Source organism: Tenrec ecaudatus, chromosome 10 (genome assembly GCF_050624435.1).
Source record: "Tenrec ecaudatus isolate mTenEca1 chromosome 10, mTenEca1.hap1, whole genome shotgun sequence".
In the NCBI taxonomy this organism is placed as follows: Eukaryota; Metazoa; Chordata; class Mammalia; order Afrosoricida; family Tenrecidae; genus Tenrec; species Tenrec ecaudatus.
Window position 1 is genome coordinate 66962120 of NC_134539.1, and position 24514 is coordinate 66986633.

General features: G+C 43.3%; 1 protein-coding gene across 1 annotated transcript in view; it reads left to right on the plus strand.

Moving 5' to 3' along the window:
* TRPM6 (transient receptor potential cation channel subfamily M member 6) overlaps positions 1-24514 on the plus strand; it is a 206374-nt gene that overhangs the window by 12761 nt on the left and 169099 nt on the right. The gene's annotated exons all lie outside the window — the stretch shown is intronic.

Consider the following 24514-nt stretch of genomic DNA (forward strand, 5'->3'; position numbering starts at 1 on the left):
CCGTGAGCGCCAGTTTGACACCCTAGTCAAGTATTTAAACGAGGGAAACATTTGTACAGTGAAAAGTCAGTTTTCCTCCCTATTCATCTGCCAAGCCTTAACTTTTCTCTCTCAGAGCTAGCCACTGCCACTTGCTTCTTACGTATCTATCCATTCCTACTCAACCGCACTAACATATTCTAATCTACAAATAGCAGTTGGCACAAACAGGGAAGAGCTCAGCCACTAGTGGGATGGCTGACAGTCGGAGGCCACTGAGAGGTGTCTTGGAAGACAGGTCTGGAGGTCTGTTTCTGGAAGGGCGCAGCTCCAGGAGGCCACACCAGCGATTTAAAGAAGCCGGCACCTTTTCCAGACACATCCTCCATTAATTCTCAGGATGCAGATGCTATTCAAATTGATTTTGCAGGAGCATATTTTTCATAAAGTTCACACGGATCTTTTTCTTGGCTGAGTGTTCAATGTAATCAAACCTACTCACCCTTAGATTCGGACGCGGTTCCCTGGGGGAGGGTGGCCTGCAGGGTAAGAAAGCGGGCGTTCTCAGCACTTTCTTTCCCTCCACGAACCCAGCGGAGAGTTTTTATGACAACAACATACCGTCGACTGTAACCTTTGTGCCTCTTAGCCGATAGCGGCCACGTATGATAATAAGTTTCACAGGGAGACAGATTTACAGGCGTCCACAGTTTTTACACTCTGACCTTGGGTTAGTGAATGTTTTCTAGGGCATCAGATTAAAAGATGGTAAAAGAAAATCTGGTTAAGTGTTCGAACTATCTTTTTGCTTCGTTTAATCGGTTTCACTTCTCAATCTCTTAAGTAGTATTTATTGGATCCCTACTAATGTTGTCACCATGAGTTGAAATTAAATCGACAGCAACTCACTTGGCTTTTGGTTTATTGCACAGTTAGAGCTCCTGGATGGTGCACACAGGCCATGCACTTTGCTGTGAACCAGAAAAACGTTGACGGGTGAGTCCATCCGGAACACCCCAGAAGAAAGACCGCTGATGTACTTCCCCAAACGAGCTGTGGATGACCTTCCTCTGGCACATACGGGCTCATCTTGATTTAGAGTTGGCTACACAGCACGTGGCTTGTAGGGAGTTAAGCAGAGTGTTCAGTGCATCAGATACCAAGGCATACAGACTTTTCAGTCTCACAGGGGATTAAAGCTATACATAGCTAGTGAATAAGGCAAAAATATATATGGCTGTGTGCTTTCAATATGAACCCTGGTGGTCTAGTATGTTATATATATGTTCTGTGAGTACACGGGAGAAAGAGGAAGCTTTGTACTCCCATGAAGATTTACGGTTTGGAAGCCCACAGATGTTGCTCTATTCGGTCTTACAGGGTCAGTCTTAGTCCAAGTGGACTGATGGCAGTGAATCGATTTTGGATTTTTGAATGTGCTTTAGTGATATACAGCCACGATGTAGATAGACCATTTTCAGCTATCTTATAAATATGTATGCATAGTAAGTCATGTGGCAAAGTCTCCAGAGGACCGGCAAGATACAGTGACGAAAGTACACGAGGAGACAGTAAACCAAAAGCAGTTGGAAGCAGAGGTCAAGCTGGTTGCTGGGCATGATTCTTCACTGCAGTAAGGTGTGGAGCTGAGTTTTATTTTGTTTTTTGAATAGTTATAGATTCTCAGGCAGTAGCAGAAACAGAGCAGACACGTTCCATACACCTCTCATCTAGCCTCCCCAGTGGTAGATCTTCTATATTCCAGAATGGTCTCAAAGTTGGGCCATGGAAGTTAGCACAACCTACAGAGCGAATGCCGCTTTCACCACTTTTACAGGCGCATAGCAGGGTGAGGTTACACTCTGAGCATCACCTTTAACAGGCAAGACAAAAGAGGGTCGACGAGTGAAACCAACCAGCCAACCATCCCGCTGCTGTCGGGTTGTGTTGACTTGATTTCCACTCACATGTATCAGAAGTGTGCTTCAGAGGGTTTTCAACAACTAATTTGTAAAAGGGTATTGCCAGGCCTTTCCCCAAGTTCTCCCTGAGTAGACTCAACAGCTTACTTCTTTGGTGAGTATCTGAGCACGTCAACCAGTTGTACCATCAACTGAAGAGAACCCAGAGTAAAAGCAAAGTTTCCCAGCGAGCAGTCACTTTGAAGTGTTCTCTTTTCTTGGTTTTTGAATGCTTAGCCATTGCACACAGTGCGATACATTTCCACCCTGTCTTCCTCATCAGGGGTTGGCTTGCTACTGCCCCCAATGGCCCACAATACTCATATTATCTTATTCCAGCAATCTAACTATACATTATGTAGCATTAAATGTCTAAATGTAGCAGTGTTTATGATTACCATACATGGTGGTGGTGTTGGTGGGGTGGCAAGGAAGAGGGATTTCGGTGGTGAGAAGAGAAAGATTTCAGGTTGGGGTCTCTGTACTATGTCCAATAGACTGTGTGTGTGTATGTGTGTGTGCGCGCGCGTGCGCACATGTGTGTGCATAATGCATTTGAAGACCACATTCCCATGCTAGGAACATGTTCAATCATAGCTACCATTCTAATGTTCCATACTGTCACGGTGCACAGTGCCAATACTGAGAGAAAATACCCCTTTGCTGTTACTAATTCCACAAAGTAAAAGCTTGGCTAAGTAAAATACTCACCCATTTTACTCTCTGGCCTATATAAGAGATAACAGAAGATGGGACTTCTGAGGAGACACGGGACTGATGAGGACAGTAGGGTGGAGAGGTCTATAAAAGAAAGGTATTCGAAAGAAACATACCAAGATGGTAGTGGTTTTCCACAGGTGGGGGAATTACCAGCGTTACTATTCATTCTCCCTCTGTTCTCCAATTCTGATTTTTCCTTTGCATCTTTCTGAAGTTTCCATTGATTCTAGAATTTTAAAAATGTACATCTGAGTTTTTGAAGCAGTTTCTACGGTTGGAATCAGAGTAGATGGCACAAGCGTGCTCCTTTGAGGCAAGAGGTGAAGTGGATTCTAGGCCCTCTAGTCTCATAGGAGAGCCTTTTGCATACAAACACATGCATGCACATGCATGCATACAAGCATGCCCACACCTTGCTGTGAGGTCTGATTTATTTGGTTGATGATTAAAAACTAAATGGGACTCACTCACTCTCTACTCACTCACTCACTCACTCACTCACTCACTCACTCTCTACTCACTCACTCTCTCTTCACTAACTCACTCACTCTAAAAAAAAAAGATAAAAAAAAAACAAAACTAAATGGAATCCGTTACTCTCCATTGATCCTGACTCATGAGTGACTCCGCAGAATCATAGGTATCTCAATGTCTGTGTTTTTGGCAGACGAGTGCCAGGTCTTTCTTCTGAGGTATGTCTAGATGGGCTTGAGCCTCTAAACATCTGATTAGTGGCTGAGCGCATTAGCTGCTTGCACCATCCAGGCATTTCAAACATTAAATAAAGAGAGGTCCTTATACTGATAGCAAAGATGTAGCCTTGTCTGTGGGTCTCCAAATGGGGTGTGAAGTTATGGGTTCCTGCCGGGCTACAAGTGTCTTCTGCCCCAGGTTGATGCTATCATTCTGGAAAAGTTATATAGGAAACTTGGTAGGCCAGCTCAGATAGTTCTTGCACCTAGCTTGGTATCAGCAAGGGCTCATGTTCAACATGGGGAGAATGAAGGCAACGCCTTTGACCTTTGAGTGGTATCTCCCTGAACTAAATTTCTTTTCTTGGATGGTTCAGACACTGAATTTGGTCCCTCATCCTGATCACATATCATCCAGCTCAATTTCTGCATAAAACCTTAACTAGCAACGATTGACCTTCTAGATCCTTCCTATGTTATGCTTTGTTTAGAAATACTTACGTCGGGTCCACAGCCTATATAGTCTGAAGTCCATACTTCTAATCTGTTTATCTCACTGAAAGCCAAACCAAACCAAACTCACTGTCATCGAGTAAATTCTGACTTATAGTGACCTCCTAGGGCAGGGTGGGGTTCCCCCGTGAGTTTCAGAGGCTGTAGCTCTTACTGTAGTAGAAAGCCTCATGTTTCTCCTATGGAGTGGCTGGTGGTTTTGAACTGCAGACCTCATGGTTAGCTGGTCAGCATATAACCATTAGTAATTATCCTCTCCTTTTGTGACTTTTTTTTCTTTTAAATCATTTTATTGAGGGATCTTATAGCTCTTCTCACAATCCATACATATATCTATTTTGTCAAACACATGTGTACATATGTTGACATCATCTTTTTCAAAACATTTTTTTCTACTTGAGCCCCTGGCATCAGCCATCAGCTCCTCATTCCCCCCCTCTCTTCCTCCCTCCCTCCCTTATGCCCCCTTGATAATTTATAAATTCTTCTCTTTTTTTCATGTCTTACACCGACTGCTGTCTCATTTCACCCACTTTTCTGTTTTTGGTCCCACTGGGATGGGGCCCATACATCGATCATTGTGATCGGTTTTCCTTTACCCCGCCCCCTCCCCCAATCTTTGCTCTTCTAGTATAGCTGTTCCTCAGGGGTTTATCTGTTTTGAATTCTCTGTGTTATGAGCTCTTATCTGTAATAGTATAAATGTAGAATTGGGGTCATGGTAGTGCAGTGGGGGTGGAGGGGCAGGCAGGAGGAAGCATTAATAAAGAACCAGAAGAAGATTGTATTTCATCAGTGCTATACTGTACCCTGACTGGCTCTTCTCTTCCTTGTGGTTGTTCTGACAGGGGGTGTCGAATTGACTCCTTATGGACTTTGGGTCTCCACTCTGATCTCCCCTCATTTCCATTAATATGCTTTTTTTGGGGGTCTTTGATGCCTTTTTACATTTTCACTATGTGATCACAACTTTGTAAAATGCAGTCCCTGCCTTACCTCAATTGATGAGATTCCTGTCTGACTACCATTCACTCCATTGTCCATCCGTTCTGGTGTAATTTGAACACTTAACTTTTTAGTTTTTATGATTCGTGCCCTTTTTATCAGTATCTTTATAAATCTGATCTTTATTAGTCTTTAGGGGTGGAAACATGACACCTTAGAACAATGAGAACATCAACAAATTTCACACCATCCCATGATGTAGTATATATTGCTAGCAATAAGATGCAAGAAAGGAACAAAAACAAGTATGTGGTCATCGTTGGAATGCAAATTCATTGTAAATTGGGGATCGGTGAAAGCCACAATCTGCTTAAGGTGGAAGCCTATCAGAGAATGAAACACAATGCTTTCTACTAAATTGAATGATACAAAAGTGATTGTAGAAAACTCTCGAGACCTGGGAAAATGAATCAGTCCCATCTAATTCCAGCTCTCACAGGCTTTACTTTAGGGTTTGTAGGCAACTATCATATAAATAACCACCATTTCCATTGAGTACATATAGATTCATCGCGCCCCAACATGGGGTTTCTGAGACAGCACTTGTTGACAGGCGCAGGTAGCCTCTTCTTTCGGCTTTGAAACCACTGTGGTTAGCAGTCCACAGCTCATTGGACGGTGGCACCAGGGCTCCTTAGGATACTAATAGATAGTGATTTTTAGGAAATGCACTACTAAATAAATCTTTTTTCTCCTTATAGATATAATTATGTTAGCTTAAGCACACTAATGACATAAAAGCCAAAGAATGCTTCAGCTTGTTTATTCTTCATGTTTTAAAAAATTAAGCAACTTTAGGCCCCATAAAATATAGATGCTTAGAATTTGTCTGTTTCTTGATTCTTTTTATAAATCATTTTATTGGGGCTCATACAACTCTTATCACAATCCATACATACATCAATTGAGTAAAACACCCTTATACATTCGTTGCCCTCGTCATTCTCAAAATTCGCCTTCCACATGGGTTCCTGGAATCAGCTCATTTTCCTTTTCTCCCTCCCTCCCCGCTCCCCTTCCCTCACCTACTTTTCTGTTGCCCATCCCCCAGAGAGGGGGTTACATGTAGATCTCCCTTTCTACACCCCCTTCCCTCCCCATGTTGCCACTCTCACCTGAGGGGTTCATATGTCCTAGACTCCCTGTGTTTCCAGATCCCAACTGCACCACTGTGCATCCTCTGGTCTAACCAGGTCCACAAGGCAGAATTGGGATCATGATAATTGGGGGGGAGGAAGTGTTCAAGAACTAGAGGAAGGTTTTGAGTTTCATTTTTGTTACACTGAACCCTGAGTGACTCATCTCCTCCCCACTACTCCTCTGCAAGGGTGTCCAGCTGTCTACAGATGGACCTTGTGTCCCCATCACACACTCTCCTCATTCACGATGATATGATTCCCCCCGCCTTTGTTGTTTGAAACCTGGTCTCCTCGGCCCTTCATGATCACATATGTTGGTGTGCTGCTTCCATGTGGGCTTTGTTGCTTCTGGGCTAGATGGCCACTTGTTTACTTTCAAGTCTTTAAGTCCCCAGACGCTATATCTCTCAATAGCCGGGCACATTTAGCCTTCTTCACCACACTTACTTATGCATGCACTCATCTTCAGCGTTTATGTGGGGACAGTGATCACACAATGATGGTTTTTGTTCTTTGTTGTCTGCTACCTGATCCCTTCAACACTTCGTGTTCACTTAGGCCATGTGCTTCTTCTCTGTGGGCTTTGTTGCTTCTGAACTAGATGGCTGCTTGTTTGTCTTCAAGCCTTTAAGACCCCAGACATTATATCTTTTTGATAGCCGGGCACCATCAGCTTTCTTCACCATGTTTGCTTATGCACACGTCTTGTCTTCAGTGATCATGTCAGGAAGGTGGGTATCAGGGAATGACCGTTTAGCTGGGCAAGGTGTATTGAGGGAGTGTGCACGAGGAGGCCCAATGTCCACCTGCTACCCTACTACTGAACCTATAAATATATGCACATAGGTCTATTTACCCATAATCATAAATATATTTACATATGTACATGTCTGTATTTAGGCATCTCTGTATGCCCTTTGCCTCCTACTCCTTTCCTCTATTTCCTTACGCTCTCCTCCTGTCCCACTACCATGTTCAGCCTTCATTCTGGTTTCAGTCATTCCTCTCAGTTACCTTGCCCTTGGTCATGTTTCTTGATACTTTTAAAGCAAGAGAGGGCGATTTTCAAAAAGAATGATGCTTTACTGAAGAGTATAAGACCATAAGGCAACTGCTGCCAATTGAGTGCCACTTGCTTGAATACATATTATTTTCAGGTTGGACTTGCATCTAAATAAATGTTGGTGTTGCAAAAGCACGCAAGAAATAGATCTTTTCTTCAGGACATGTACTCTAGTAAAAGCAAAACAAAACTAGGGGAAGGTGTTTAGGTGGCTCTCCCTTCTGCGACAGTAGTATTCAAGAAAGCAGAGTAATTGAGTGGATCTGGGAAAAGCGATAGGGTGATGACATAAGTATGAACTTTGTGAGGAAACTATTGTTATTCTTCTGAACTGCTTGTTAGCCTCAGCTAGAATAGAAAAAAGTTCATGGTCCTGCATTATCTTCATGTACGTGTCCACTGTGGTAGTCATGTGTAAAGCTTGCCGACGCAGGGACCCATCCTCCAGCACTTTATCTGACAGTATCATCTTGAACAACAGCATTTTCAATGGTCAGTTTTCAAAAGCAGATCGCTAGGCTTTCCTTCCTAGTCTGCCTCAGTCTGTAAGCTGTGCTGAAACCTGTGTACCATGGGTGATCCTGCTGGTATTTGAAGTATTGGTGGAACAGGTTCCAGAATCCCAGCAACACGCACGCTACCAGAGCCCGACAAACTGGCAGAGGGGTTGTGGTGACAGTAAAACGGGGTCCTTCATATCAATGCCTGTGCCAGAGGCATACCCAGAATGTATTTTTTACAAATAGGAGGTTGTGATGCCCCTAGTTAAAAGCTGGGACTAAGGAGAATTTTGTATAATTTAACTGGTAGGGAAAGACAGTAGAAAAGTTGATATCTACTGTAGAGTAGAAAAGATGTTACAACTGGGCAGTTAGTGGACACTCTCTTCTTGTTACACTTATTTGATCAAGAGGCAGTTTCATTACCACCCCAGCCAAACTCACTGCCACCGAGTCATTGCCAACTTGCAGCAAGCCCATAGGACAGGGTAGAACTGCCCCCGCGTGTTTCTGAGTCGGTAGCTCTTTATGGGAGTTGAAAGCCTGTCTTTCTTCTGAGAATTTATTTAGAGACATTAATTAATTATGATGGGTGGAGGAGGAGACTTAACAAAATAGAGGGTTGTAGAGAAGAAGAGTTTTTTTCTTTGAGTTATTGTTAATCCTCCAGGGTTCCCCTTTCCAAAGGTTCCCCTTTACAGGTGAGACCTGAGCAATAAAGATTGGACCTTGGTGGCAGAGAGATCTACATGTAGCAGCTGCTGGGAGGCACTGAGTTCGGGACTGCTCATATCTGGGAGACGCCACTAATAGATGCTCCGGGTTTAGCACTTCATTTGTTAACTCTCTGCTATGAGACCTAACTTTGTTTATTTAGAAATTGTAGCTATTATTTTCCCTCCTCCCACCTCCACGGGGATTTTATGATTCGTAGACTAATCAGTATCATGAATTCAGAACTTTGTGGATGAAAGATTTTTAGTTAGTTCAACATGTTTGTAGTGGCAAAAAAAATTTGGATGGGCTCAAGAAATCACATGTACTTAACAAAGCAGTATGCAGGCAAGCTCTACCTGTGCTCCTTCTGGGCCTTAGTGCTCTGAGGACTCTGGGACAGACAACGTCTTAGGTCAGTGACACAGTCCCCATTGTCTCAGAGCCAAAAGAGCGAACTTGATTATATGGTTGAATGAAAACAATTCTGAGTTTACTATCTACTCATCATGGCTTTTTCTACCCAAGTTTTGTATCAGTATATATTTAACGAGATTGCAAAAATGCATGAGTTGGTTGAGAGCAGTGGTTCTCAACTTTCCTCATGCTGCTACCCTTTAGTACAGTTCCTCATGTGGTGGTGACCCCCAACCATAAAATTATTTTCATTGCTACTTCATAACTGTCATTTTGCTATTGTTATGAATTGGGCGACCCCTGTGAAAGGGCCGTTTGAACTCCAAATGGGTCATGACCCACAGGTTGAGAACCACTGGTTTAGAGCATCATGTAATCTAATGAGCCCATCTGTTCTGGATGTGTATCCGTTCTTCATTCTGCAGATGTTATTCTACTGAATGGTGGTGGTGGGTGAGAGGGGCAATCAACAAACAGGTCTTTGTCCAGAATTTAAAAATATTTTCACTGAAGTAAGGTCTTAAACAGCTAGATAATAGTAAAATGAAACCACATTGGAAAACGGACATTTAAATTGGGTAAGGTTGGAGCTTTTATGTGACGGAAAGACCATGGACCTTTCGAGTCAGATCACCAAGTTTGGAACACCCCCACCCCCCTCTGCCATTCACTCTCTTGTGACTCTTGGCAGCCATTTTCACTTTTTCTGAAACTTTCTTATAAAATTAGGGACAATATCGTGTTAAAAAATATGACATTTAGGCTCTTCTACCCTGACCGCTCATTTCTGCCAGTGTGCTATTCCAGCTACTCCAGGATTGCTCCCAACTCCGGACTTGATTAGCCATCAGATGTTCCCTGATCCTTACAAGATCTGGGCAATTGAGAAAGACCGTGTCTGCAGGTGGAAGGAAAGAGAGACAGAAAGGAACACTGATAACTGGTTACTGTCTTAAGGGGAAGGGACCAGGAGCACAGTCATTCTTGGTCAGCACTGCTAGGAATAATTACTGGCCGGAAATCAGCCCCATGAAAGAAACCTACAAAAAGTGCACAAAAAATTATATGATTCCAATCAAAGCAAGATTGAAGAAGAGAGACCAGAAAGAACAAGGTATTTTAAGTTCCTCTATAATTAACATATCATACAGTTGCATGGGCTTACATATGGGGGAAAATACACAATCAAAACAAAACACGAAAGGACCCAAGAGCAATGACACAATAAAACAGAGAAAAACCTCAGTCAAAAACAAAGTGGAAAATTTTTAATGGAACAATTATATATTGGAGCACGAGGGTCACATTTTGACTTAACTGAAATTGCAGTGATCTGTCCCATAAAGCACTCTTTCTGTTAACAAGGCCTATTCCATCTCCGGTCTGTACCTAGAGGTGATTCATCTGAGGCTTAATGCGCTGGGGGACATAACAAATGAGTTTTGAGATTTTACTGTCACCCAAAGCTTTCTGAAAACCACGTGTTCATAATTTAGACTCTAATACCATTCCCTTCTCAGGTTTGGCTTTTGTTATTTGCCAGCCTTAGATCACACAGGTCTGTGTGCTTATTCCATGTGGATTTAACTGACACCTCACTTAGATGGCTGCTTGTTTTAAGATAAGTCTAAGACTCAAGATGCTATTCTTTCTGATAGCTGGGCACTATATGCTTTCTTCACCCTATTTTGTTTCTTTCTTAATAAATCATTTTATTTGGGGCTCTTCTAGCTCTTAAAACAATCCATACATCAATTGTATCAATCATAATTGTGCATATGCTGCCATAATTTTCAAAGCATTTGTTTCTACTTGAGTTTGTGGTATCAGCTCCTCTTTTTTCCCTCTTCCCCCACCCTCCAACCCTTATGATCCTTTGAAAATGATAAATTATTATTTTGATATCTTACACCGTCTGCTGTCTCCCTTGACCCATGTTGTTCGTCCCCCTCGGGGAGGGTGGGTGTGAGTTATATGTACCGTCACCCTACTCTCATGGTATCGGTACTCCTGTTACTCTTCCTAGTAGTTTTATCTGTCCTGGATTCTGTGTTTTGAGAGCTCTTATCCGTATTAGTGTACATACACTTGTTGAGCCAGATTTGTAAGGTGAAATTGGGATCATGATAGTGTGGGGGAAGAAGCATTAAAGAACTAGAATGTTGTGTGTTTTGTTGGTGCTATGCTGCATCCTAGCTGACTCATTCCTTCTTTGTGACCCTTCTGTGAGAGAAAGTCTAATTGTCTACAGATGAGTTTTGGGTCTCCACACCTCCCCTACCTCATTCTCATTGATATGATTGCTTCTTTGGGGTCTTCTGATGCCTGATACCTGTTCCTGTAGACACCTCATGATCACACAGGCTGGTGTGCTTCTTCCATGTGGGCTTTGTTGCTTCCCAGCCTGATGGCTACTTGTTCATCTTCACACCTTTAAGAACTCAAGCACTATATCCAGGCACCATCAGCTTTCTTCACCACATTTGCTTATGTACCCATTTTTACTTCAGTGATTGTGTCGGGAAGGTGAGCCTCACAGAATGCCAGGTTACTAGAACAAAGTGTTCTTGCATTGAGGGAGCACTTGAGTAGAGGCCCAATGTCCATCTGCTTCCTTAAAGCTTACCATTTAAATATATGTACACAGGTCTATATACCTTTTGTTATATATTAATATATTTACATATGTACATGCCTAAATTTATACCTCTGTAAATGTCTTTTGTCTCCTAGTTCTTTCCTATTTATTTTTACTTTCCTCCTGTCCCACTGTCATGTTTGACCTTCAGTCTGCTCTGGTAATTCCCCTCAGCTACATTGCACTTGATCACCCCCACCAGACGTTCTATACCCCACCCCCTCAATTTTAGATCTCTTGTTGTTCCATTGTCCTTGGGTTTGTTGGCTCCCCGCGGAGTCTTTGTCCTTGTTATTTTCTCCTTGGGATTGTTTATCCTCCCTATTTTATATGGATAGACATGAGGGGCGGGGGGGAAGCCTATGAATAGTTCCAGGTCTGTTTGATGACCCTTATGAATGCTTTCCAATTGGGTCTGGTGAAGTGTCAATCCCTGCTCAGGATTCTGAAGTTTATTTTCAGGATTCTTCGGGGACATCTTTGCTTTGCTGCCTGCCTGCTTGCCTGCGTGCGCGTGCTTTCGTGTGTGTGAGAGAGAGAGAGAGAGAGAGAGAGAGAGAGAGAGAGAGAGAGAGAGAGAGAGAGAGAGAGAGAGAGAGAGAGAGAGATTGAGGGAGGCTTAAGGCTTGGCGGGCCAGGATGCAGTCCACTCTCTCCCTCACTCTCTCTTCTTATTTTGTTCCCATGTGGCGTGGGCAAACTCACCCTTATTTTCACTGATTGCTTTATGGGGGGCAGGCATTGAGCATTTACATATTTCCTTACTCCAGAGCTGCATGCGACAGCTTCTTTGAAGTGGATTGATCATATCAAGGATGATTGGAATTTTCAGTCGTCACTTTGGGAAACCTGGATCCCATTGATCTTCTTTCATGCATTTAACTTTATATTTCTTTATTCATGTACGTTGCATTACTGTTTTGTGTGGTGATGTCTAAAACTGTTAGCTGGAGAGATCACTGGTGCTCGGTGCTCACGCCGGGCTCCCTGCAGGCAAGGAGGGGAAGCCACTTTGGCAAGGGTGGTCCCTGCGGGCCCCACCACCTGAAGCCAGCGGGTAGCCCCACTGGGGGAGGCGGCGGCTGCGCCTGGTCCATGTGGATCATTTCAGGACACCCCCAGGAAGCGGAGAAGACACCCCGTGGAACAGGAGAGCATATTTACAAACCATGCATCTGAAAGGATATTTGAATCCAGAACAGAAAAATAACTTTTTCCAGTGCAACAACCAGGCGAAGGATTTGACAAGAGAGTTTTCCAATGAAGATATACAGTAACACTTGGGAAGATGCTCAGTTTGATCCCAGCATATGGTGATTCTACGGGAGAGAGTAGACGGTGCTGTGGGGTTTCCAAAGCTGTGATTGCTCCTGAGGAAGACTGTCTCACCTTTGTCTGTTAGAGCAGCTGCTGGGTTTGAAATCCTGACCTTTGGGTTTGTGGTGGAGCCCTTGACCATGGCACCCCCACTCCTTGGCTGTATGACAGTAAATATATAAGTCATCTGCATGAACAAAACCAAAAGTTAATTCAAAATGAAACGTATAATGAATCTGAAAACAACAAAACAAAGCTGTAAGCTGTAATACGAAGAAAAATTGGAGAGTCAGAGTGTAGATCACAGGCCGCGGCCCTGCTAGCCTGCTGTTCTAGTGGGCCCTACGCATGAGCGAGCTGATGATTTTCATCACAATGGCACCCACATAGACACATGTTTGTGACTCACCTATGAAACTAGATGGGGCTCTCTTTCTGTTTTGACTTTTTAAAAATGGAACCGAGAGCTTGACTTTGATCTGTAGAGAGTGTTTTTTCTGGTTTTCCACTTGTCAGGGGTGTGTATGGTTGTTGGATTTGGAGGTGGCCAACCATTGGGTTGGGGGCTGAGAACCTTTACAGTCACGCTGACCAGCTGTAGCTCTTTGCTTTCGCTGAGTTCAGCTCTTACTGGCTGTAAGAGAGTTGATACTCTCAGTGATGACTTCTGACTGTAGCTAATCCTTAAAGGGTCTGCAGTTTAAAAACAAAGAAACAATAATAATAAAATAACCATTTTGGTCATCTATTGCTGGGCAACTTTCATGGGTTCTTACAGGTTCCACATCAGTTTATGATTTCTCACGATTCTGAGAGCTGAGTGCGAGGTTCTGGGGGGTGGCTAGGTTTTCCAAGCACTATTTCTTCCTAGGTTGATGCAGCAAGGTCACTTGGGCTCTAGGCCCAGGAAATGAAGCCATGTGACTTTGGCTCCATTCTGTTGGCCACACCACAGTCGTGATTCTGAAGAGGGATACTAAGTATATTATGGGCTGCTAGAACGATGAACAAGTCTATCTTGGAAGAAGTATAGTAAAACATTCCTTAGACAAGAGAATAGAAAAACTTTGTCTTGCTTACTTTGGATGCATCATAAGGAAAGGCTAATAGTTAGAAAAGGATATGATATGTACACTGGTACAGATAGAACTGGAAACACAGGGAATCCAGGGTGGATGATCCTTCAGGACCAGTGGTGAGAGTGGTGATAATGGGAGGGTGGAGGGAGGGAGGGTGGTAAGGGGGAACTGATTACAGGGATCTACATATAACCTCCTCCCTGGGGGATGGATAACAGAAAAGTGGGTGAAGGGAGACGTCAGATAGTGCAAGTCATGACAAAATAATAATAATTTTTAAATTATCAAGGGTTCATGAGGGAGGAAGGAGCGGGGAGGGAGCGGGAAAAATGAGGAGCTGATGCCAGGGGCTTAGTGGAGACCAAATGTTTTGAGAATAATGAGGGTAATGAATGTACAAATGTGCTTTACACAATTGATGTATGTATGGGTTGTGATAAGAGTTGTATGAGCCCCCAATAAAACGTTTGAAAAAAAGCAAATATAAAATAAAATGAAAGAAAAGGATATCGTATTTAGTAAACGAGTGGGTCAGTGAAAATGAGGAAAGTCTTCAATGAGATGAGGTGACACAGTGGCTGCAACTGGGTTCAACCATAGCGGAATTTTTGAAGATTCCTTTTCCTCCGCTTTGCTAGCACAAACACTTTAATTTTTGTTTCTGTGACAAGAGAAGTCTCTACTTTTGTAGCACATACAACCTCAAATCTGGAGTATACTCTCACTGAAGAGCAACATGAAAGAAAAGATAACCAGCAAGCAGAAGGAAATAGAGCATTTCTCTTCAAAGGGGAATTTGATTCACAGCAATTTAGGAGAATAGAGCAGAAGACAGACAGACAGACTGCCACAATGGGACAGAGTGGAACGACTCCTTTGGGTTCCTGCGACTGCACATCTGCACAGGAGCAGACAGAGTGGATTTGAATGTACCAACCTTGAGTTAGCAACTTGATGTGTCGCCTCTAGGCCACTAGTGCTCCTATCGGAACGCCACTCTGTTTATTTTGCTTTATTTCTGCTTTTGAACAGAAAAAGTAGCAGTGACCCAAATGAGACCCCTGGGGCACAGTGGTGATAGATGTTCATGGCGGGAGCTGGACTAGAAGGTTTCCTGTGAGGCTGGGACTTTTCTGCGCCTGATGCAACAAATAGTTTTTCACTGAGCTTTGTGTGTGTGTGTGTGTGTGTGTGTGTGTGTGTGTGAAAAAGTATTACTATGCTAAACTTCCAACAAGTCTCCCAGAAAGGAATCCAAAATCCATACTAAATCCAAATCAAGCTTGAGACAATTTTCTGCAGGAAAATAATACATGTATTAAAATTATTTCTTAGTGACCACTAACTATTATGACTCATTAGCATCTTCATACATTAAAACAAAGAAACACACCCACAAACAAACAAACAAAACATCAACTCCTACCCCTCCCCCCCAAACTGACCATATGGATTTTTATTAGATGAAAAGTCAGCCAGTCATGTCCATTTTCAAATCAATAGGCTTACGTTAAAAGTTGGTGGAGTGTGTATTCTAACACTATGCTTAATCAGGATTCAGCCAGTGATAATGTTCACAAGACCTAAATTTAAATTTTGTAGCTAGTCTCTGGACATGGGCCAGAAGACTTTTAGAAACAAGATTGTCAATTGATTGGAATATTTATGAAATATACAGATTCCTGGGCCCCATCCTAGAAGTTGTGATATAAGAACTCTGGCATCAGTAGTGGGATGGTAGGACCCTGAGACAGTTTCTGAGGCAACTTGGGAGCCAACCAAACCAATCCAAACCAAACAACTTGTCTTCAGGTTGATTCTGGCACAGTTCGATGCCAACACACGAGTGCTGGGGACTAAATGCCACGAGTAAATTGATCAGATATCTTCAATTTTGGGAGTGCCCTGCTATTTTGGCTTTCTGTCCCTTAAAAGCTTGATCTGAGAAGAAGATACGGCAATCCTAACATATAAATTGACTAAAGAGATACGTTAGAAGACAGTCTTCAGGATGGATCAAGAATCTGAAGAATGTTAGGTTTCAAGGTCTCTGTCAGAGCAATCCAGCCTCTAGCAACCGAAGGGTCAGCGGGTGCAATTGTATGGTGATAATAGGCAACAGGATGTCTGCTTCTGTAGGGAGATAAAATCAACCCTTGCTCACTTGAAGGCTGCATAGCTGTTAGGGGAGAATCTGTGAGAGCCATGTTTAAAGCAGGATACTGTACTTGGACTTTATTTCGAACTTAGAAAGTGGAGGCTTTCCCACTGTGGAATACTAGCTTTCCAGATTCCCTCTTATAAGTTAGGGAATACAATCCTCATCGTCTTTAGCTCAGTGTTCGTTTCCCACAGGTCTCCAGATTTCTAAGAGTTCCTTTGTGGTGTTCCTAGCTGCTAGTCCTTGAAAGATGAACAGGACTGGGGTGGGGGTGGGGTGTAGGGACAACACAAATCAGGAGAGATGTATTTGCTTCTGAACCTGAACTATGTACAGATCATCAACTCTTGGAAGAGAATGAGCCAAAAGGAGGAAGGGAGATTAAATGTGTTCATGGGAAAACAACCTCAACAAAACACCAATATAAATATGAGGTGTCTAGATTTTAGTTTTTTAAAATACAGTAATTGATTTTACGTTTGTTGTTATTGTTGAGTATACTCAGGAGACCAATCTATTAGATTGGCACATGTACAATTCAACGCTCTCGACTTGCTTCTTTGAGTTGTGGCCCCATTTTCACCCTCCTTCTAAATTTTCTAATACATAAACCAGTGCCCATTATAATCATATTGCGAAACGGGTAAGTGTTTGTTAGCAAATGTGAGCTCACTGGGCAGAGGTTCAGAGTGGACCAATGGGGACGTGCTCCTGTTTTAAAGTCGGTACCAGGAATGAATAGGCAGCATTGTTGTTTACAGCACTTGTAATAAGGCCAGTATCACCCTGCCCAGGTGCTTGAGCCACCTGTGCCTATATACAGGGCTCCACCGCCTCCACCCACCACAGCCTTTCTCAGGGCCACCTAGCTAGAAATCCCCACGGAAATCCCAAAAACCTTTGGATGGCACTTCAGAGCACAGTCAGTGATTTCTTTTATTCGGTATAACTTTTTGATGGAGATGCACTTATTTGTTGTTATTTCCAATGCATAGAGGAGGAAACTGAGGCCCAGAAGGGTCACGGCATGTGCTCAATGTGTAGTTTTGCTGTGACCCCAAGTTTCAGGTGCCTTGCCCTCACGACAGTAACTCACCCAAGAACAGACGTCAGAGTCGTGAACTCTCTCTGTGATGCTGGGGAGCAGCTCATTGAATCCTCAAGATACTCATTTTATTGACAGAAGTTCAGAATTACCACCTTGCTTGGCAGGGGGTAACCGAGGTCAACACGTCATGTACAAACCCACAGGCTATAACCTGCAGCGTGAGGAGGTGTTGTCCAGATTGTCCAGGACCACAGTCCAAGTCTCAGAGGAGATTTTGATGGCGGGCCAGGATCAAGAATGAAAACAACATGTGCACTAGCAGGTCTGCTTGGATATGCCCAGTGTACTCATTCATACAAGTATAGAGATGCCTCGATTATCTGCAGCACTGGGTGGCAAACATTGTTATGTGAAATTAGCATGAGGACAGATTTAGGGGTCTGCAGTCTTGGGCCTGTTGCTCCCCACCTCTCCTCTCCGCTGTGGCTTAGCCCAGTGGCTGCCAAGGTCTCTCCTATGACGATATCCTTGGTGGTGGGCCGGAATGGGCACACTGGGCACACACAGTGACCTTTTAGGACTCAGTATACTCACCTATGTAGTGGAAATAAAAATGAAGAAATCCACCTCCCCCTCCACCCTAAGAATTCTCAAAGTTGTCATGGAAAGTGTCAGGTGGTGACGAGTAAGCACAAATTGGGAGTCAAGTATCCTTGTCTGTTACCAAAGACAGCCTCCCACCAGGTCTCCCAAACCCTGATTTCAGGACCGGAATGGGAGCCTGGGATAGGGTGGCCTCAGGCTGGTAACCTAAAGAGGGGGTTCCGTTTAGGGTAAGGGAGAAACATTTTGGGACCCGAGGCTAACTCTTCAGGACAGAGTTCAGATGAGGTAGGAATTGGAGCTGCGAGGCTAGAGAGGCGTCGTTCGGAGGGGCCAGTTCCAAGTCTGTCCTGGCCGGCGGGGGCAGCAGATGACCGGGGGCGGGGACAAGGTGAGCTGGGAGTCACGGTTCTAGGCGTGGGTGGCAGCCGAGCTCAGGAAGCTGACTGCTGGCACCCCAGTGAGTTCCTGCGCACGCCAGTCTAGGAACGATGAGAATGCACATCAAGGTAAACGCTGCCACTTTCTGTTCCAACCCTTTACGCTCCCTTCCTGGGCTCCCTCGGGAATGCTGGCAGCCAGTGGGGGAGGAAGTGGGCGCAGGAGGGGGATGCACCGGAGCGCAGCCACAGCCTCTGGGAGGGTACAGGCGAGAGGAGGGTATTCTGAGTGGCCTGGAAGGCAGGCAAACCTCCAAGAGGCTTATCGCTCAGCTGTTTCTTTTGGACTTGCGTCCAGTGTGTATGAAAAAGCAATGCCTTTTGCTGAGCACCTTGGAGTTCCAGGCACTGTACTGGATGCTCGACGCAGGTTAGTTAGTTCGTTTCCACACAGTCTGCTTGAGGCCGCATGCTCTGGGGCTCCAGGACCAGAGAACTGCCCGGCTCCACTGCTTGCTTTCTGGCAAAGACCTTGGGCGAGCTCTTAAACTTTGTGCCCTGGCTTTCTCATCTGTAAAATGAAAATAACTGTTATACTTTGCTACTTAGATATAATGCTGTATGGCATGCACTTACAAGAATGCCCAACGTATTATAAAGTGGTAGGAGAGAAAATAAAGCAGATTGTAAGACGGAGTCAAAATTGACCTGAGGGCTGGGTGCAGCTAAAAAAGAGTTTGCTACAGTTTGGGGAAGGTGCAAATTTTTAACAGTGCAAGTGCCTGGGAAGAAAGGTCTGGCGAACTACTTCTGAAACATCAGTCATTGGGCTGTATGGAGCTCATGAAGCAGAGTCGACTCTACCAGCAACTGGTCTTTTGACTATTGTTATTATTTCGTTTTCACAATAACTGTATGACAACCAGGTATCCAGCCTCCTTCCATTCCGTGGTTTATAGGTAGGAAATGGGTGGAGAGTCAGAGTTGAGAATTGAACCCAGGTCAGTGTTTTAAAACACGAACAAGCACCGAGTTTCTGTCTATGCAAAGGATTTGGATCATGTGTTCCTAAGGAGAGCTGGCGTACCCTTAATGGTCAGATTCAGCATCTCTTCTGTAGTGTGCAAGTTGTTTCATTTTTCATTTGCTTTGGATTCTTCCAAAGCATGAAATAGTTGGCTTGACTGGTCCTCCTCTTCTGGGTGTAGCTGTAACCATCTCTTTGGCTCACTCTTGGGTTGGTTCCCCAGCAGGGGCTGTAGACTCCTTGAGGTGGAACTTAGAATGAGCTTCCTTTTTTGGCCCAAGACTCAGGACTGGATAGCATTAGGCTTATCTTAATAGATGTGAATAGCAACCAGGGCTATTCAAATAAATAGTACTTTGAGATGACTGTAACCTAGAGGAAAGAGACTCAGGCGGTGTATTAATGAATTGCCACATGTTTTGGTTTTACCTAGCCTATTTTCCATTCTCTGTCACAGCTAATTTGGGGACAGGACCTCTATGCCAACACTATAGAGCAGTTAGTAAACACTGTACCTGAAATGTCTTGCTTCTTCCGCCCCCTCCCCCGCCTCTCTGGATTCTTAATACCATTTCCATTGGGCTTTAACTTGTAAAAATATAACTGGGTTTTAAATCATGGGTTTAATGTATATACTAATGAACTCAAATAATCTCAGAGTGACTCTTATTATATTTCTGGAACAATTAGATAATGCTGGACCTGAATATGGCTGTCCTTTCTGCTATCTGGTTATTTCTTTGTATCACACCATAAGGCTGTATAGCAACTCTTTCAGCGATAATGCTCATTCTTCAGTAAGGTGTTCTGATATGTGTTTTAATACTTATCTTTGCACCTTTTTTGAAGTTTTAAATACACATAATTCAGGATCAAGTAATTCCATAAGGTTTGTTACTAAAAAAAAGTAGAATCTTCCTTATTTCTTCTTTTTCATCTCCTTTAGCTAGTTAGTATTTCTTCATGGCCTTGGCTATAGAAAAAACAGGTAACAGAATTTTGAGATCCCAATGACTTGTTTATTACAAATACCATTTAAACAAACAAACAAACAAACAAAATAAACAGGGATTATACACTTGGACTTGGCTGGATGGAATGGGATCCACAGGAATCAAATCAACCCTATCTGGTCGTGTACTGGCTTGCACTTGGGCTGATCTTCGCAAGGTCAGTAGTTTGAAACCGTTAATGCTTCTGCATGAGAAAGATGAGACTTTCTGCTCCCATGAAGACTCATAGTTTCGGGCCACTGCGTCCGTTTCCGCAACTTTTAAAAATAAACAGGAAAATCCTGTCGTGTTATTTAAAAAACAAAATGCAAAAAAAAAAAAAATCCTGGGTTCGGAGGCCGCCCCGCTCGCCCCGCCCCCACTCAAGAGCTGTGCTTCTGCCGCTTCCAGAAGCGCCTGACGTCGTTGTGGCCGGCCGGCCTGACCACCATGAGCCTCTTGACCGAGTTCTCATGCACGAGTATGCCCAGCTCGCGCGCGTGCGCCAGCAACAGCTCCAAGTCCACCTGCGACAGGAACTGGTTGTACAGGAAGCCTGGGGTCCGCAGGGCAGGTGGGGGGGAAGTGGGGGGGAGAGAGAATACATTCTGAAGGGTCATATAATCAACACACACACACACACACACACACACACACACACACACACACACACACACACACACACACACACCCCTGCAGTTATATTATGTCCTATGGGTACACTGTGAGTCAGAATCAATTCAAATGCAGTGAATCCGTGAATGCAAAGAGACAATGAAGAATCTCCATATCGCAAGTTAGAATAAGATCAGGACTGACTGTGGAGCAGAACATCAATTGCACAGATGCAAATTCAGGCTGAAGCTGAAGAATATTAGAAAAAAATGTATGAGAGCCAAAATACAGCTTTGACTTGCACCTGAATTTAGATACCCTTTCAAGAATAGACTTGGCACAGGAGCACTAATAATTGAAAACCAGAGAGTTGTGCGGTGACATCAAGAACATTACATATGAAGATAGTAAAAAATCACTGATATGACAAGAAAGAAAGAAAAGACCAAACGTGATGTCAAGAGAGAGCTAAAACTTGCTCTAGAATGTAAAGAAGCTAAAATAATTGGAATAAATAAGTAAAAGAGTTGAACAGAAAATTTCAAAGGGGCTCAAGAAGGCTGCACTGAAATGTGCAGAAACCTGAATTTAGAAAACCAAAAGAGGAGAAGATGCTCAGCATTTATCCATGGGGGAAAACTGAAGAAAAATTCAAGTATTGAAAGATTCTATGGGCAAAATATTGAAAGACACAGGAAGATGAAGGAATACACAGAGTCACTTTACCAAAATGAATTTTGGTTTAACATCCAACCATTTCAGGAGGTGGAATTTGACCAAGAGCCAATGGTTCTGAAGGAAGATATGCAAGCTGCCCTCAAGGTATTGGTGAAAAACAAGGTTCCAGGAATTGACAAAGTAACAATCGAAATGTTCCAATAGCAAATGAATGCATCGTTGGAGATTTTTACTCATCTGTAGCAAGAAATTTGGAAGACAAATGCCTGGTCTACTGATGAGAAGAGATCAATATAATTAATATCACATGCAAGTAAAAATAATTTTGAAATGGTGTCATCAAGACAGGGAACTACTAGAAATTAAAGCCAGATGTAGAAGAGGCTGTGGAATGAGGGCTGTTGTTGCTGATGGCAGACGGATCTTGGCTAGATGTAGAGAACAAGAAAGATGTGTACGTTTTGTGGGCTCTGCAAAGTCATTTGACTGTGGATCATCACAAACTATGGGTAGCATTGTGAAGAACAGGAATTCCAGAACACTGTGCTCATGCAGGAACGATACATAGACCAACAGACAGAGCAGAAGAAAGTTTAAACTTAGGAAAGATATGCATCAGGGTTGCATCCTTCCACCATGCTTATTTAATCTGTATGCTGATTGAAAATAACTCGAGAAACTGGATTATATAAAGGAAGATTCATTAACAGCCTGCACTATGCAGATAATACGACCTTACTTGCTAGAAGTGACTCACTCTTACTGCCATCGAGTCAATTCCAACTCATAGAGACCCTGTCGGACAGAATGGGCTGTCCTTGTGGGGTTCTGAGACTGTAAATCTTAACAGGAGAAGGAAGATTCAGCTTTCTCCCATGGAGGGACTGGTGGATTTGCAGTATTGATCTTGCAGTTAGCAGCCCAGCCCTCAACCCTCTACAGCACCAAGAGATTTGAAATACGACTGAAGAAGGTCTAACACTACACGGCCATCTCTATGGATTTCACTGCAACATAAAGAGAACAAAATTCCTGCTGGATGGCTGAGCGACGTCGTGATGAACAGAGAAAAGAAGGAAGTTGCCTAGGATTTCATTTTCCTTTACAATCAATGTCCATGGAAACAGCAGTCAAGACATCAAAAGATGCATCCTGGGTACATCTGCTGTACAAATGTTAAAGGGCAAAGGTGTTTTCATCCATAGTAATGTTCATTCTGTCCATAGGTATGAATTAATAAATGGAACAATGCTTGTACTATTTATTTTTTCATTTCATAAAGCTCATTATACTTTTGATGAAGTATTAAATTTCTCTTCTCTCATGTTTTTTGCTTCAGTAAACAAGCACACAAGTAAAAAGAAAGTGCCAAAAACCAGAGGGTGACATGGCGTCATTCGTTTAGCATTGTGTTATGGCCAAATTTCCACTAGATATGATGAGTGAATTATATAATTCCTCAAAATGTTCAAAGAGCTAAAAATATTGTTAGAACAATTGCTCTAAGAACAGCAGAAGCAGGAAGGGGTTTTTCAAGGATGAACATAATATGTTCAGAGAAGAGAAGTCGCCTAACTATTTCTACTATATCAAACACAATGACTATTGTCTAACTGGCCTGCCTAAAGGAATGGGATCCTACTCCTACAGAGAAAAGATGGTTAAGGAGAAATCACAGCCGATGATGCTCAGATAAAAGCGAAGAAGAAATTGCCAGTGAGGATGCCAATCATGAAGCAATATGGAATATCTTAAATAACAGTTTTGATTTTTGTCAGGATATTATTGAATATTTTTCAACTCATAATCTAGTTTTATGCACCTCTTTTAGTATTACTTAAGTATTAACCATATGAAATAATAAACTACCTGTTGATATAGCTCTTTTTATACTTACAATGGTCATAGGGCATCGAACCAGTTGCTAAATTATTTGAATCTCACCACTGCATGTACTGGCAGAAGGGTGAACACAGCTGTCTTGGAAGACTTACAGCTGGAGTACTCCTTAGAAGCAAGGATTGGGAGACTTCATCTCACACGCTTTGCATCAGTTCCTGAGAAGGGATATCACACTTGGTATTGTGTCAGTGAAAAAGAGGAGAACACTCGCGGAGAAGGATTGATGACGTGCCTGCCACACTGGGCTCAAGCCTAGGAAAGGCTTAAGAGTGATATTGGCCCACGTAGTATTGCATTCTGTTGTACACACGCTCCCTATGAAGTGGACCTGATTTGTCAGCACCTAAAACAGCATCAACAGCAAAATAGCACTTCCATGAAGACGTCTTGATGTTTTAGGTTTGATAATTATGTACTGATATTTCAAATGTAACATGAAGATAGACCTCTTTTGGCCTTTGAGGTAGTTAGTTTATTGTGCCAACCTGGCCCATAAACACATGTGGGATTAATTGAAGGGCAGAGGGATAAATGGCTTGGTGAGTCTCACCTTTCGAGTTCTCAGGTCTCTTGCTTTGTGATGCTCGGATCAGGGTGCAGCTGCCTTCGCCAGTTCCCTGCTTCAGCTGGCAAGGCTCCCTTTCCGCAAGACATCCCTGAGGAGAAGCCACATGGACCTACCCAGATGCAACCCTGGGTGCTGGAGCAGCTGTGTGGAGACCCCTGCCAGCGCTGAGATGCTTACACGCCCACTGACTCATCTTTCCTCCTGCAGTTGGCATCATAGTGTGTGTTTTGTGAGATGGAGGAAGACTTTGTGGATTGGTGTCGGACATATGGGTTAGTGTTGGACTTGTGGGCTTGGGCAGCACTGGGTTGGGATGTTTTCTACGTGTGCACTTAACCTCTCTCATGCATGAGTTTCTGTGGATTCAGTTAGGTCAACATTATTCTGCCTTCTAAAACAGTGGTAAGAGTTGATTTTGTGTGGCATACTATGTGTACTTTCCAGTTATTTTATTAATTTTTTTGGGGGGGTTGGGTTCATGCGTGGGTTTGCAGAATTTTCTATGGAGTTTCCTTCAACTTCTCTCACCCCCTGTTCTTGGCTAGATGTCTAGACTTCCTCACAAGATGCTTCAATGGAAGAGCTGTTTCAATCACTTGTATCTTCCTGAAGGCGGCCTTTCCGGGGCCTTCTGCTCCTCTTGGCCAATTTGAACTGATGTGTGATTTGAAACTGTTACCTTGGGCTCTGCCTCCTCACCGCAGGGATTCCTTCCACCTCTCTGCTGTGAGGTTTGCCTTCCTGTCCCACTTCCTATCCGTTTTTATTTGCCTCCATCATTTAGTGAAGCAAATTTTCCAGTG